Here is a 16074-nt window from a genome sequence, read left to right as displayed (position 1 = left end):
TCGCATCACTAATGATACAACCAAAAGTGAGAATAAATCCTCATCCTTTGGATGATGCGTACTAATGCTAATTACTCAACAGTATCTTGGAGAAATAATCAGGACAATCGTGATACGGTGAATTTATGCTAGTTTATGCCATAGTCTAAAATGATGCTTCTATTTTTCCCTACTTAGCAGATTTGTTATGTATTTGCTTTCATTTCAGTATGCAATTTTATTTGGAAGGGATAATAAGCTCCAAAATAAGATGGCTGATTGAACTGCCATGGACTGAATGTAATCTATTCTAATGCAATGCTACACTGCATCTCACTGCACTTTTTCAATTTTGTCGTGCGACACGCAGGTCACATTTTTGCAAAATATTTGCTACGAAGTGCGTTGGCCTCTGCACGCCGATGAAGGCATTGCTGTTTAATCAGGAAAAGGAGGCCGCCCTGCTGAATATAAAAGTCGGTTTGTCGCTTACAATTCTATCACTTACACAACACATGTCTGCAGTGCGAGCATTAATATTTTCTCATAATGAAGTATTGACACATAAATGTGCTTTTGAAATATGCTGGAGGAAATGTCCTCCCCTTTTAACGACCTTCCAATAGGACCACGCCTAATTCACAGATAGCTAAACCAAACATACTGCATCGTTTGCTTCATTATTGATTTGTGATGTTGCCCTTGAATTGATTTGTAGAAAGGCACGTACTGTAAATGTCTTTTTGTTCCTGCCCGTTAGCTTTTTTATGTAAGAACAGCCTAACAGTAATTTATGAAACAGGATGAACTTGAGAATAAGTTGCAGACAGCCATTCATTTGCCATGAATCAGGACAGTACCAGGTAGGACAAAATTGTATATTCATTGCCTTATCTGCGACGCAGGTGTTGACAAGGAGCCCAATATTCATTCATACGTGCACGTGACATGAACCCAGAGCTTGATGGCTACCAAAACACAAAGCTCTGTCAGTGTGCAGCTGGAACAAGAAGAATGATGCCGATGGTGTGATATGGATGATGAATACTTTCTCCTCGACTATCTCCCATGGCGGTGAGACAACTGGGCCGCAAGCTGGTCAGGACAGTTAAGGGTCATGGAAGAACTTTTCCTCTCTGGCTGGAAATGCGTGTCCAGCTGTCTGATGTGATGATCTAGTTGAGCGTCCAGAAATAAACACAGTCCGAGTGGGTGCTCAGGACCCTCGGGTCCGTCTGACATCTTTCGTAAGTAGCCAAAGCTTTTGATTGATGATTCTTATTTTCTTGTCAAGCCACAATGACTTTTATGTCCATCTTGATATCTCGTTGATGGGCTTTCAGAGCCCAAGCGAACACGTGAGGACGGCAGGTGAGAGGCATTGAGTAAGAGGCCAAAAGGAAAATGGCAATGCTGAGCTGATCATCAGCTCAAGTTGTTCCCGGAAAAATAATCAGCTGTGATTGTTCAGTGCTGTGGGAAAGTGGCACTCTATGAATATGATTAACTGTGAAGCTCACTTTGTATACCGTTCATCAGTCACACATGATCTCATTTTGCAGTCTAGCCATCCACATTTTAGGGACAAAAGGAGTTCTCTCGTGGTTATTTTGCGATGCAGAACCTGGAGGAACTTAAGTGATATTCGTTCGATCATTTCATGCTGAATCTGCGTTTTGCACGTTCCATTTAATATGCTCAGTCATTTATAGCTCTGTCAAATCTGACCAGATCAAGTAACATTTATGTAGTTGTGTCACGAATGAGCAAATGCAGCTTGGACCAGGGTTTATTGAGGGAAGGAAGGGGGCAAACAAAGATACAGGCGGGATAGAGACTCCCAGCTAGCAGACAGACAGAAGTCCACTCGGACACCGGAACAGATTCTGACCGTGAGCCTCCAGACAAGACCGGGGGGAAACCGACAAACAGGACAGGAACACTGGGCGCAGACACAGATGGGAGACAAGAACAGAAAGACGAGAACAATCCGACAGGGGAGTGAGCGGCAGACAGGACTTAAATACAAGACAGGTCACGAGAGGCAGGTGACAGTGATTACACATTGATTGTGAGTAGACACAGGAGGGGAGGGGTGAGTACTCAGAGACGCGAACAGAAACCATGACAACATATAAAATATTAATCAAAATATTAGAATATCATGAATAAGTATACTAGTAGGGTATTCAACGAATCACTTGAATCGTCTAATTAACTCGAAACACCTGCAAGGGCTTCCTGAGCCTTGAAAAACACTCAGCTTGGTTCAGTAAACTACTAAATCACAAGTATGGGAAAGACTGCTGATCTGACTGCTGTCCAGAGGACCATCATTGACACCCTCCATCAGGAGGGTAAGACACAAAAAGAAATTTCTCAACGAGCAAGCTGTTCACAGAGTGCAGTTTCAAAGCACATCCACAAAAAGTCTGTTGGAAGGGGGAAATGTGGCAGGAAACGCTGCACAACCAAGAGAGATGACCGCAGTAATCCGTGCAAAAGGATTCCCAACTAAGTACTGAGTGCATCAATGGACATTTTCAAATGTTTGATTTTGTTTTGCTGTCATAAATCTTTTTTTTTTTACTTGGTCTGAGGAAATATTCTAATATTTTGAGATAAGATATTTGAGTTTTCTTAAGCTGTAAGCAATTTAATAAGCAATATTAAAATAATAAAAGGCTTGCACTATTTCAGTTGATTTGTAACGAATCCAGAATGTATGACATTTTTGTTTTTTTAATTGCATTAAGTTAAAGTTAAGTTAAAGTCCCAATGATCGTCACACACACATCTGGGTGTGGTGAAATTTGTCCTCTGCATTTGACCCATCCCCATGTGATTTTAATCCATCCCCTGGGGGAGAGGGGAGCAGTGAGCAGCAGCGGCGCCGCGCTCGGGAATCATTTGGTGATCTACAAATGAAACTAAAGAACTTTATCACAATATTCAAATTTTCTGAGACAGTCCTGTAGACACAAGGAAATGACCGGGAACGAGTCGTGACAAGTTGCATCATTTTACCTCACATTAACATTTAGGGTTTCTTTGTGAAGTTAAATGTTGTGGAATGGCATGTGGTATTGTTGTGGTATTCCTTTGCACCGAATTTCAATATTTTTTTACGAGATCTCCTCTGTGGTGGATTACTGCATGACAAATTAAATTTAACAGATTCACACCGAACTGAAATCAGGGTAGTGCACTGGCTAACAAACAACAACCCATTGTTGGAACACACTAAAATGATAAATGTTTATTTGGAAAGACATGCTGCTATTTTGTAAACAGCAGCTGCTGCACACAACAATAATTCCTTATTGCAGCTTTGTATTTGTGGTGCCATAGCATAGCACATTGATGGGATAGCTTTCACGACAAATATTATTTTATTTATTTATTTAAAATAATATTGGTATTTATTATTATCATTATTATTACTATTATTATTATTATTTTATTTATTTAGTTATTTATTTTTTTCAGGTGAAGCAGCGGCAACAAACAGCTGAGAGATCCCAAACAGGTCAATTCAGATAATCCGGCCAACAAACCTCTTTTTGGCACCTGTGTGCCCATCACTTGTAGGATCTATGAGATTCTCATCTCATCGCAGGGGCGGCAGCGTCTAACAAAGACTCCGACCCCGGTTTGTCTGGAAGCTGTGATTTTGTTTCCAATGTGGGATGCAAACATGTGATGACAAGCACAATTGGCTTTGAAAGGCTTCAGCGAAATACCGTGTTAGTCATAGCGGAAGAGTCCTGGACCGACATTTTGACGTTATGACATCAGATCATTATTTGCTATTTTGGTGTTATTCAAGCAGCAAACAAGGTGTTCCAAAATACACAAAGTGAAATGCTGAGTCACATATAATAACGCTTGTTCCACATCTGATGAAAATCAACCAGAACATGTGTAGAACAAAAAGTCTCAATCTTCTCCTAGAAATTTCGTATAAGTACAGTTTCCACAGTAGTGCACTCAGTAATCCCAAATGTTTTTTGTTTTTTTTAATGGTGTTGAGCACTTTTGTAATTTTTGCTTTGTGCTCAGTCGTTCTGGAACAGAAATTGAACTTCAATCTATTCCAAGATGAGAGAATTTACTCTCAACATATACTGCAAAAAGTAAGAAGATAGTGTTGGCAACTTGTCTCTGGTTCCAAGAAAGTCGTATTCAAACTTTTGAGGACTGACCTTGAACAGCTGTCATTGAGAACTGATGCACATGTATAACATCCACAGAAAACATGGCAAATAAACAAGTCATTTTCTCTTTATCTCACCTTTGACATGTAAAAAAAAAAAAGTGACCTTGATTTTCTCTGCCAATCCCTAATCATCACACTGGCTTTGTATGAGTGTTAAAAGGCCCCATTAATCACAATTTACCTGACATACTCCCAGAAGGGTGTACACGACAAACCCACTCTCCAAGGACGCACATTGTCACAGCTCCCACAAGCTTGCGTATCCTAGTCGTACCTCCTTCATGAGCCAGTGTTTCAATTTCTTCTGTGTAAATTAGGAAGAGAGAATTAGTTAAAGCCAGCATTTTTTTTTTCTAATTCTGAAAGCACATCTCAATCTCGTGCTAATGTGAAACAAGGCACTGACAAAATGCTCATTAAAAAACAAACTGATTGTGTTTTGAAAAGCAAGTTGTACAAAAGAGTAGCAGCAGAAAGCTTTCCGTGCTGGTTGACTCTCAGCCTGAAGGCAAAACATAATTAACCTGCTGTGTGAAGTCTCCTGTGTGCTGAGTGTGTACTTAGTCATGAGCATTGGCATTGGGTCAACAGGTGGTTCATAGTTCATTTCTGCCTTTGGGCACCCTCATGGGTTTATCCACAATTTAAACCACCCCAAAAAATGGAGGCTCTGCCTATTCATTCCTGCTCTACATGCTCATTCTTTAAGAACGGATTTTTTAAAGTTAAAGTTAAAGTCCCAATGATCGTCACACACACATCTGGGTGTGGTGAAATTTGTCCTCTGCATTTGACCCATCCCCGTGTGATTTTGATCCATCCCCTGGGGGAGAGGGGAGCAGTGAGCAGCAGCGGTGCCGCGCTCGGGAATCATTTGGTGATCTAACCCCCCAATTCCAACCCTTAATGATGAGTGCCAAGCAGGGAGGCAATGGGTCCCATTTTTATAGTCTTTGGTATGACCCGGCCGGGGTTTGAACCCACAACCTTCCAGTCTCAGGGCGGACACTCTACCACTAGGCCACTGAGCTGGTTTTTGCAAGATAATTGAGCAGGCAAGCCAAGTAATGAGCTCCCCATTCAATTATTTTCCTCCCCAGTTTCTGTTGTTCAAGTTTGAATTCAGATCTCATCCATATACTGTGTTGGCCCAAATATAAGACGGTGTTTTTTGCATAGAAATAAGACTGAAAAAGTGGGGGTCGTCTTACATTCGATGTCTAGATATTATACCCATTCACAACGCTAGATGGCGCCAGATATCTTTAAAGCAAATGCTGAACTTAACTCCCCAGGACAAAGTGAACCCCTGTCACGAAGAATAAAAATAAAAATAGCGGTAGCACGAAGAAGAGAAATAGAAAATAGCGGTAAGAAAGAAAAGAGAAGAAAACAAATGAAGAGATAACAGAAAATGTGAGGACAGTGACACTGAGCACAGCGAGGCAGAGGATGTTTGTGAGATGTTTCTGACATGACAGATCTCAGCTACTCAAGTTTAAACCAGTTTGCATTATTTTATTGCAATGTTTTTCCTTTTTCAGATTTGTTTCAAGACTACAGTTACAGTTAGATTTCACTTTGATGGTTAGAGTTTGAGTTTGAGTTTATTCACGCAATATCCAAGACATACAACATGAAACAACAAACAGTATTACGGATGCGTGAAAGGTCACCCCAAGCAAGCTATTTAAAGCTTTTAATAGGGGGCCTGGTTTCCCGTAAGTATCAGATATTGGCCAGATATCCTTACATTTTGGACAACATACAGGTATATAATAGACAACAACAACAAACACAACAAGGTACAACACGCAACAAACATACGACAAGCAATAGACAGCCTCAGTATTCTGGTTACACTGGATTTGACGTAAAGTACATTTGCAATTAATAAATTAACAACTAATAAATTAACAACAGGACACAGGTGTTCATGCGATTTATAATCAGCACATTAAACATACATTGATAGGAGTTGATTTTTTAGATTTGCCTTGAAGATGGGTATGGATTGCAACATCTTTAGTGTTTCATCAAGCTCATTCCAAATCTGTGGCCCTCTGCACACAATACTAAAGCTTGTAGATTTTAGTTTCCGTTTTTTCCCAATGATTAGATTGCTATTCCTGGTGGTGTGGGTGTGGCTGGGAGTACAGATTGGGATGAGTTGACAGAGTTTATGGTTTCGTTTATGGACAGTCTGATACATGACGCAAGCATTCTGGAAATAGTTATGTTCAACAAGCCTCAGAAGATTGTGTTGGTGGAAGATTGTTTTAGTGGGGGCGTTAAACTCAGACCATGTTATGGCACGTATGACCTTTTTCTGAAGTATCTCCAGCTGTTTTAGATGGGTTGGAAATGTGTTACACCATATAATATTGCAGTATTTTAAATGTTAAGGCAGTTATTGCAATTTTGTTCTTTTATCACAGTAGATTGGTTTATTTACATTTCAAAAACCAGAAGCCATTCATTTACAAACGTGATTGCACTTTAGTTTACATATTGAAGTGTTCAGATATTAAGATGTGATAGACAGCTTTTGCATGATTTGAATGAGGCAAAATAACATGCTTTTTCTCTCGAATATACTGTTATAATCATGTGTTTCAGATGTACAGTCAAACCTCGGTATTCGAACGTCCCGGTTCTCGAACAAATCGGAGTTCTAACGAAAAATTCGAGATTTGTTTGCTTCGGTTGTCGAACAAAATTCGGAGGTCGAACCTCGCGAGATGAGCCGAAAGGACCCGAGAAAACTCGACTGCGCGGCCCGGATGCCGACTGACTCAGTTCGTAATTGTATTTTCGTTACTTTGAGGATTGTATTAACCCCTAATCATGCCTCCAAAGAAAGCAAGCAAGTGGGAGCAGTAAAGCCATCCTAAAACACAAAGACGCTCTTAAAGCAATGCGACAGTGAGCGCCCGGCGCGCTGCGGTTGCGCGATCGGACCAAATTAAGCTCCCTGCGCACTGAGGTCCACTTAAATTTTGGAAAGTACATCAGGACTTTAAAAATATTTTCTACATTTCAGTGACGGCTCTGTCACAATAATGGGACCAGCGCGGTGCAGTTGCGCGGTCGGCGACGCGCTACCGTTGCGCGTTCGGCGGTGTGCTGCAGTTGTATACAGGACTGTCTCAGAAAATTAGAATATTGTGATAAAGTTCTTTATTTTCTGTAACACAATTAAAAAACCAAAAATGTCATACATTCTGGATTAATTACAAATCAACTGAAATATTGCAAGCCTTTTATTATTTTAATATTGCTGATTATGGCATACAGCTTAAGAAAACTCAAAATATTAGAATATCATGAATAGGTATACTAGTAGGGTATTCAACGAATCACTTGAATCGTCTAATTAACTCGAAACACCTGCAAGGGCTTCCTGAGCCTTGAAAAACACTCAGCTTGGTTCATTAAACTAAATCACAAGTATGGGGAAGACTGCTGATCTGACTGCTGTCCAGAGGACCATCATTGACACCCTCCATCTGGAGGGTAAGACACAAAAAGAAATTTCTCAAAGAGCAAGCTGTTCACACAGTGCAGTTTCAAAGCACATCCACAAAAAGTCTGTTGGAAGGGGGAAATGTGGCAGGAAACGCTGCACAGCCAAGAGAGATGACCGCAGCCTTAACAGCATTGTGAAGAAGAGTCGCTTCCAGAATTTGGGGGCGCTTCAAAGACAATGGACTGAAGCTGGAGTCCATGTATCAAAAGCCACTCTTCACAGACTTGTCCGGGAAATGGGCTGCAATAGCCGTATTCCCATGGTCAAGCCACTTCTGAACTCAAGACAACGGAAGAAGCGTCTGACATGGGCTATGGAAAAGAAGCACTGGACAGTTGCAGAGTGGTCCAAAGTCCTCTTTTCAGACGAAAGCAAGTTTTGTATTTCATTTGGAAGTCAAGGCCCCAGAGTCTGAAGAAAAGGCTGGAGAGGAGCAAAATCCAAGTTGCTTGAAATCCAGTGTGAAGTTCCTACAGTCAGCGATGGTTTGGGGAGCCATGTCAGCTGCTGGTGTTGGTCCACTGTGTTTCATCAAGTCCAGAGTAAATGCAGATTTTAGAGCACTTACATGCTTCCGTCTGCTGAAAAGCTCTATGGACATGATGATTTCATTTTCCAGCATGATCTGGCACCTCCCCACAGTGCCAAAACCACCAGTAAATGGTGTACTGACCATGGGATTACTGTCCTCGATTGGCCTGCCAATTCCCCTGACCTGAACCCTATAGAGAATTTGTGGGATATTGTGAAGAAGAAGCTGAAAGACACCAGACCCAAGAATGCAAATTAAATAAAGGCCGCTATTGAAGCATCCTGGGCATCCATAACACTTCAGCAACGCCACATGTTGATTGCCTCCATGCCACGCCGCATTGATGCAGTAATCCGTGCAAAAGGATTCCCAACCAAGTACTGAGTGCATCAATGGACATTTTTAAATGTTTGATTTTGTTTTGCTTTTATAAAACTTTTTTTTTTACTTGGTCTGAGGAAATATTCTCATGTTTTGAGATAGGATGTTTGAGTTTTCTTAAGCTGTAAGCCATAATCAGCAATATTAAAATAAAAGGCTTGCAATATTTCAGTTGATTTGTAATGAATCCAGAATCCAAAAACATTTTTGTTTTTTTAATTGCATTACAGAAAATAAAGAACTTTATCACAATATTCAAATTTTCTGAGACAGTCCCGTGTGTATATATATATATATATATATATATATATATATATATATATATATATATATATATACGTATATATATATTGACAGTCCAATGTGTATTGAACATTAAAATGGCCTCTTCATAGGGTTGCCCTTGTTTGTGTGTGCATACAAACTTTCATGCACATGTGCAAGTTCTAGCTGAGGAGGAAAAAAAATACATCGGAAAGCTGTCGGCAGCTTGATTGATGGTTCGGTAGCATGTGTCGATTAGGCAGAAATAGCCTGCTGTTACTCATGTCATGTGGCCTCTGCTTTGGAATGGAGGAGCTAAGAACACAATGAAGAAAGGGGAGCAAGGAGGCATAGAGGAAGCTTGTTGAAGAAGGCCAACGGACAGGTTGGAGTGTATCAATATCTAGCCGCAGCTGGTCACAAGCCAGGATAAAAAAAGAAAAAGGTGAATATCTCTCACACGCACACATGAATGCTCAAACACATGCACACACACGCATGCACAAGTGATGACATCAGCAGAAAGCAAACATAAATAGAGATCTCTTCACAAATGTGCTTTTCACACATTTTATAAATGCCAAAGCCATTCTCGGAATCACATCGCTGGTTCTAAAAATATATAATAATTCATTAAATTTGTATAGCGCTTTTCAAAAACCCAAAGACGCTTACAGGGAACAAGGCAAAGACATACATGAGGGGAGGGGGACGGGGAAGAAACAATCGGATAAAATTAAGAAGAGGAAGCCAGTTATGGGTAGGGGAGGTCATGAGCTTGGGAGAAGAGGTACGTTTTTAGACGGGACCAGAGGCGTAGCCAAGCCGGGGCGCCCCGGTTGAAAAAGAAAAAAAAAACAAAAAACAAATCGAGCTTTTTCGATTCTTCATTTTCATGCCGTTTTTTTCTTTCGGTCTTGCGCGAATGTGCTTGCGCTATTCTATGTGCGCGATGTTATCCATTCACCGTTTGCCTCCCGGACGTTGTTTTAGCAATCAGCGAACGGCGTGGGTGATGTTCGATTTTTTTTCCTGTGGGCGTGCACCCCTACTGGAAAAATTCCTGGCTACGCCTCTGGACGGGACTTAAATATGGGGAGTGTGGGTGAGTCACAGACAGACTGAGGAAGAGAGTTCCAGAGTCGGGGTGATGTGCAGGAGAAGGCTCTGTCACCGAAGGATTTTAGTTTAGATTTTGGGATTGTCAGACGTGAAGTATTGGAGGATCGAAGGGGACGGTTGGGGCAGTAGGGGACAAGGAGGTCGGATAGGTAAGTGGGAGCCAGGTGGTGAAGGGCTTTGAAGGTGAGGAGGAGTATCTTGAAAATGATACGCTCCTTAATGGGGAGTCAGTGAAGAGAGTGGAGAACAGGAGTGATGTGTTCACGGGACCGGGTGTGGGTAAGGAGGCGGGCAGCAGAGTTTTGGACTAGTTGAAGTCTATGGAGTGAGTGAGCAGTGACTCCAGTGAGAAGGGAGTTGCAGTAGTCAAGCCGGGATGAGATGAAGGCGTGGATGAGGGATTCAGCGGCAGGGAGAGAGAGGCAGTGCCGGATTTTGGCGATGCGTCGGAGGTGGAAGTAGGAGGTCTTGACAACTGAGCTAACATGAGGGTGGAAGGACAGTGTGGGGTCAAAAATAACGCCAAGGTTGCGTGCCAGAGGGGAGGGAGTGATGTTTGAGGAGTCAATGGTGAGTGTGATGGATCCAGTTTTATTAAGGGAGGATTTAGTGCCTATGAGGAGGAGCTCTGTTTTGTCACTGTTGAGTTTGAGAAAGTTGTGAGTCAGCCATGTTTTTATTGTAGAGATGCAGGTTTCAAAGTGGGTGAGGGAAGGGTTACGGGTTGGAGTGGTACGTATATAGATCTGGGTGTCATCAGCGTAGCAGTGGAAGTCCAGATTGAGTTTGCGGATGACAGTACCAAGGGGAAAGAGGTAACAGATGAATAGGAGGGGGCCAAGAACTGAGCCTTGGGGGACCCCTTGTGTAACCGGGGAGAGGATGGATGCTGCGTTCTCATCCTGACGGAGACATGGCTGAACTCATCAATACCGGACAACGCCGTTAGCCTGGAGGGGCTCGCTACATTCCGCGCTGACAGAAACAGCGAGCTAAGCGGTAAATCCCGAGGAGGTGGGCTGTGTGTCTACATCAACAACAACTGGTGCAAAAATGCTAGATCTGTCGCCAGCTTCTGCTCTTCGGACATCGAGCTTTTGACTGTTAACTGCAGACCCTTCTACCTGCCCAGAGAGTTTACTGTTGTTAGCATCACGGCTGTGTATGTGCCTCCTAGCGCTAATACTAAAGAGGCCATGAGTGTTCTCTATCGGACAATCAGTGAGCTGCAATCCACGCACACAGAGGGTGTTTTCATCATTGCTGGGGACTTCAACCAGGCTAACATGAAGACTATTCTCCCTCATTTTTACCAACACGTGGATTTTCCAACTCGGGGAGAGAACACTCTGGACTTGGTTTACACCAATATAAAGGATGCATTCAGAGCAGCCCCCCGCCCCCACCTCGGCTCTTCAGACCACCTATCTGTTATGCTAATCCCTGCATACAGGCCCCTGCTGATCAGAGCAAACCCACAGTGAAGCAGGTGAGGGGTGTGGTCTGAGGGGCCATGGAGGCACTCCAGGACTGCTTTGAGTGCTCTGACTGGGACATGTTCAAATCAGCAGTAACATATGACAATCAGATCGACATTGATGAGTACGCCATCACTGTGTCAGCCTACATCAACAAATGCTCCGAGAACGTCAGCACCACTAGGAACATCATCACTCGAGCCAACCAACGACCCTGGATGACTGAGGAGGTACGTCATACGCTACGAGCACGGAACTCAGCCTTCAAGTCTGGCGACAAGGAGGCACTGAGGACAGCGAGAGCCAACTTGAACCGTGCCATCAGGCTAGCGAAGCGAAGCCACAGTCGAAAAATTCAGGATTTTTTCCACGACGGCAATAACACCAGGAGTATGTGGCAAGGCATACGGGCGATCACGGACTACAACTTACCCTCCCCCCCGGTGGGTGAGGTTGATGCGGACTTCCTAAATGGTCTAAATAACTTCTTTGGGCGTTTTGAGGCACTAAACAGCACTCCTGCAGTTAAAACTGTTCCCCACCAGGAAGAGGAGGCCCTCTGCCTTGACTCAGCCGACGTGTGGAAGACTCTGAGAAGAGTCAACCCACGTAAGGCCCCAGGCCCCGACAACATACCTGGGCGGGTGTTCAAGGAATGTGCAGGCCAGCTGGCTGGTGTCATCACAGACATTTTTAACATCTCGCTGGACCAAGCCAAAGTGCCAGTATGCTTCAAGGCTGCCTCCATCATTCCGGTGCCGAAGAAACCTCAAATCACCTCATTGAATGACTACAGACCTGTGGCACTGACTCCCATCATGATGAAGTGCTTCGAAAGGCTGCTCAAAGAACACATCGTCTCCAGACTCCCCCCAACATTCGATCCGTTCCAGTTTGCCTACCGGCAGAACCGCTCTACTGAGGATGCCATCTCCTCCGTTCTTCACCTGAGCCTGGCTCACCTGGAGGAGAGGAACACCCACGTGCGGTTGCTGTTCCTGGACTTCAGCTCAGCGTTTAACACCATCATTCCACAACATCTGGTGGAAAAACTGGAACACCTGGGCTTCAGCACCCCCCTTCGAAACTGGCTGCTAGACTTCCTCACCAACAGACCTCAGTCAGTCCGGGTCGGACAGAACACCTCAGATGTCATCACCCTCAGCACAGGCTCCCCTCAGGGCTGCGTCCTGAGCCCCCTGCTGTTCACCCTGATGACACACGACTGCGCCCCCCAGGTTCACCACCAATCACATCGTGAAGTTTGCAGACGACACAACGGTGGTGGGCCTCATCAGGGACAACAACGACCTGGACTACAGAGAGGAGGTGGAGCAGTTGGTGGGCTGGTGCAGAGAAAACAGCCTGATCCTGAATGTGGAGAAGACGAAGGAGATCATCGTCGACTTCAGGAAGAACCAGCCTCACCACGCTCCACTGATCATCAACAGCTCAGCTGTGGAGGTGGTCAGCAGCACTAAATTCCTGGGAGTCCACATCACAGACGACCTCACCTGGACTGTGAACACCACAACACTGGTCAAGAGGGCACAGAAGCGCTTGTACTTCCTGCGGAGGATGAGGAGAGCCCACCTGCCCCACCCATCATGAGGACGTTCTACCGAAGCACCATAGAGAGCATTCTGACAAGCTGTCTCTCGGTGTGGTGTGGAGGTTGCAGCGCCTCCGATTGGAAGAACCTGAGGAGAGTGGTGAAGACAGCAGAGAGGATCATCGGGGGCTCCTCTTCCCTCCATTCAGGACTTGTCATCCCAGCGCTGCGTGTCCCGAGCCCGTAATATTATCAGTGACCCATCACACCCCCACCATGGACTGTTCTCCCTGTTGCCCTCTGGGAAGAGGTTTCGCAGCATCCGCTGCAGGTCCACCAGGTTCTGCAATAGTTTTTTTCCCTGCTGTCGTCAGACTGTTGAACATTCAAACGTAGCATTCCTCTGCACACTTGTAAATACTGCTTTTGTCTCCTGCACTGTTTACATACTTTATCACTGCTGCACTTGTACTTTATACTTATCTTATTTCATATTTTTATATAGAATGTCACTTTTTAACCAGCCGCAATACCACTACATTGTTGAAAGCCGTATGCAACGAAATTTCGTTTTGTGTACACCTAGTGTTGACAAAATGACAATAAAGTTTGTCTAAGTCTAAGTCTAAGTCTAATGTGTGACCGGAGAGAGAGATGAACTGGTTTCTGTTGGTGAGATAGGAGGTGAGCCAGTTGAGTGCAGTGCCCTCAACACCTAGTTGGCGCAGCCTTTGGAGGAGGATGGAATGGTTCACAGTGTCAAAGGCTGCGCTAAGGTCAAGTAGTAGTAGGATGTTGAGGGCACCAGAGTCTGCAGAAATGAGGAGATCGTTGGTGACTTTAACTAGAGCTGTTTCGGTGCTGTGAAGTGGGCGGAATCCGGACTGGAAGGGTTCATAGAGGCTGTTGGACTGGAGATGGGTGTGGAGTTGGGCGGAGACAATGCGTTCAAGGGTTTTGGAAAGGAATGAAAGGTTGGAGATGGGACGATAGCTGGAGAGGTTGAGTGGGTCCAAGGTGGGCTTTTTGAGGATGGGGGTGATGGCTGCAAATTTATAGACAGTGGGAAAGTGGCCAAGGGATAGAGACTGATTAAAAAGGGAGGTGAGGTGGGGGAGGAGGACAGGGAGGCAGGCCTTAGTTAAGGTCGTTGGAAGAGGGTCAAGAGAGCAGGTGGTTGTCTTGGATGCGGTAATGATGTCTAAGATAGTGGAGGAGTCGACAAGGGAGAAGGCAGTGAGAGAGGGGAAGGGCGGGAGGTCAGGAAAGGGGGCAGGAGGGGAGGGAGGAGGAGTTATCGATGGTGTCGGTCAGAAACTGTTGATTTGGGCGATTTTATTGTTAAAGTTGACAAGGAAGGAGTTACAGAGGGCGGGTGAGGAGGGTGGCTTGGTGACCGGTGGCTGGAGCAATTTGTTGACGGTGGAGAACAGTATGCGGGGGTTCCGGTTGGTGTTATTAATGAGAGATGAGAAGTAAGCAGATTTGGCAGCAAGAAGAGCATCACGATAGGAGGAGATGTGTTGTTTAAGGTTTCGGCATGGACGGTGAGGCGGGTTCTTTGTAGAGGCGTTCGAGTTGACGGCCAGTTTGTTTCATGGAGCGGAGTTCCGGGTGTACCAAGGGGCAGGTTAGTGAATGTAACAGAGGAGGTTTTCCAGAGGGCTAGGGAATCAAGGGAGTCAGAAAGGATGTTGTTGAGCGTGGTGGCAAGGTCATCAGGGGAGTAAGAAGTGGGGTCGGAGGGAAGGGCAGAGGATAAGAGCTGGCAAAGCGAGATTGGATTTACAGTCTTGATGTTGCGGTAGGAGATGGTGCGTTTTATGGAATTATGAGGCGAGGGTAGAGGGGCGGAGAAGAGGATGCAGAGATGATCTGACAGTGGAAAGGTGAGAGGACGGGGGTTGGATGTGAGTGGAAAGGAGGAGCATACTATATCCAGGATGTGGCCTTTGGTGTGGGTGGGGAAGTTGATGTGCTGGGTGAGATGAAAGCAGTCCAGAAGGGAGATGAAGTCAGACGTCAATGGAGCAGTTGGCTGGTCGATGTGGATGTTGAAGTCACCGATGAGTAGGAGGCGATAGGAGACTGAGGATACGATGGTGAGGAGTTCAGAGAGTTCAGAAAGAAAAGACGGATGTGACTTTGGGGGGCGGTAGACAAGAACAGCAGTAGTAGAGTTGGGGAGGGAAAAAGCGAGATATTCGAAGGATGAACTAGATGGGAGGTTGAGGTCCAATTCAGTGATGGTTAGGGACCGCTTATGAAGGACAGCAATACCACCTCCTCGCCCAGAGAGGCGGGGTTTGGCGATGTAGCTGTAGTTAGACGGAGTGGCTTGGTTGAGAGTAAAATAGTCCAGGGGCTGTTGCCATGTTTCACAGAGAAGGAGCAGATGCAAGTTATTGGTGGTCGGTGGGCAGGTGAAAAGGCGAGAAAAAGAAAAGAAAAAACGGGCACACTTAAAACGGGAAACACAAAACAGATAGGGGACAAACAAATAGCGGGCACACTTAAAACGGGAAACACAAAACAGATAGGGGACAAACAAATAGCGGACACGGTTCGGGGTAGATGCGGCAGTCAACAATCCTGACGCCAGCGGAGATTGTTGAAGTTGACAGTACGGGAGGTGGAGGTGACGGGGGGGCAAGAGGTAGTCCAGAAAGAGGGGATGGGTGAGCCATCAGGGAAATGTCGGTTAAAAGATAGTCCGGAGCTACGGTGGATGTAGCGGCGACGGCGGAGGATCCCAGCCTTGCTGGCAGCTGAGGCAGCAGGAGCAGGGAGACGTTGATTATTGTTGAGATGATGAAGATCAGCAGCAGTGTAGACAAATGGACAAGAAGTTGGTGGAATGGAAGCCCGGAGTAGCAGAAGTGATAATTCATGGAGGAGATGAGACGTGACAGCAGCTGGGAATAATCCAGATAAAATGGTAGAAATGGCTAGTAGCTGGTTAGCTAGAAGTTGGTAGGCAGTGAAATGTATGGAAGCAGCAGTGGACCGTGTCGCGAT

At 44.9% G+C, this 16074-nt stretch overlaps 1 long non-coding RNA gene across 1 annotated transcript; it reads left to right on the top strand.

Moving 5' to 3' along the window:
• The first annotated feature begins 6913 nt into the window (after positions 1–6913).
• LOC119137024 lies at positions 6914–15660 on the top strand. Its single transcript, XR_005100840.1, has 3 exons — positions 6914–6924; positions 9333–9349; positions 15561–15660. It is a non-coding gene; the product is annotated as an uncharacterized LOC119137024 (long non-coding RNA).
• The last annotated feature ends 414 nt before the right edge of the window (positions 15661–16074 follow it).

The sequence above is a fragment of the Syngnathus acus genome, chromosome 17 (assembly GCF_901709675.1).
Source record: "Syngnathus acus chromosome 17, fSynAcu1.2, whole genome shotgun sequence".
NCBI lineage: Eukaryota > Metazoa > Chordata > Actinopteri > Syngnathiformes > Syngnathidae > Syngnathus > Syngnathus acus.
This window is presented reverse-complemented; position numbering and strand designations above follow the sequence as displayed.